Raw genomic sequence first — 985 nt, 5'->3', positions numbered from 1 at the left:
GGAATGGAGCCGTGTCTTGAATCAGCGATATGCCGACGTTTCGCAAACGTTGCAGTTTGCATCATCAGGGCTGAGAACTCTGATACTGATCAGAGTTCTCAGCCCTGATGATGCAAACTGCAACGTTTGCGAAACGTCGGCATATCGCTGATTCAAGACACGGCTCCATTCCGGAAGCTATACCTACACAACTTATCAAAATTCATTGATGAAAATCAAAGAAATTGGGATAAATGGATTCCATTTTTCCTTCTAGCATATAGGTCTTCGAAGCATGAGTCAACAGGGTTAACTCCTGCGGAGTTAAATTTTGGAAAGGATTTGAGATTACCTTTAGATAGGAGCGACTTCCGGCGGGTCGGATACGCCGGGCCGGCGCGGGGGGGCTGTGGTCCCAGGCACCCCCGTGTCGTCAACGGACGATGGGCTACACAAAACCGGCGCGTCTACGGCGGGCGCGCCGGCGGGCACAGCAACCGCCAAGGGAAGGGGGGAGATTGAGGGGAAGGGAAAGGACAATGCGGAAGGAGGGTGGAAGAGAAGGAAGCTGGACAGGCACGAGGAAGGCGGAGGGACTCAGGCATGTGAAGAATGTGGGGAAGTGGTACGGGAGAAGGCAAGTGAAGAGGAAGATAGCGGGAGTGAAGAGGAAGAAAGCGGAGAGGAGGACATGGACGCGGAGTCGGAAGAGGAAGGCTGGCCGGACCCAACGAACGAGCGCAAGAACCGGGAATTTGTGCCCGCCCGGGTGGATTTCGCCTGGGAAAGTGCCAGCCTCATCGAGGAATATACCACAAGGAGCAAGAGAATGAGCAAGACAGAAAAGACGACCATCAATGGGCATGGAAATGACCTGAGGAGGTACTGCGAGGACACCGCGAGGGTCTTTAAAAGTAGAACCGAAGCCTTGGAAAGAAAAGTTGGCGAATGGGAAGATTGGTGGGAAAGAGGAAAGGATGCAAAGGATAGGAAGAAGGAGGAACTA

The sequence above is a fragment of the Odontomachus brunneus genome, unplaced genomic scaffold, assembly GCF_010583005.1.
Source record: "Odontomachus brunneus isolate Ranch 3 - 2012 unplaced genomic scaffold, Obru_v1 Obru_scaffold_086, whole genome shotgun sequence".
NCBI classification, from domain to species: Eukaryota; Metazoa; Arthropoda; class Insecta; order Hymenoptera; family Formicidae; genus Odontomachus; species Odontomachus brunneus.
The sequence above is the reverse complement of the archived record's forward strand: the minus strand, read 5'-3'. Positions refer to the sequence as shown.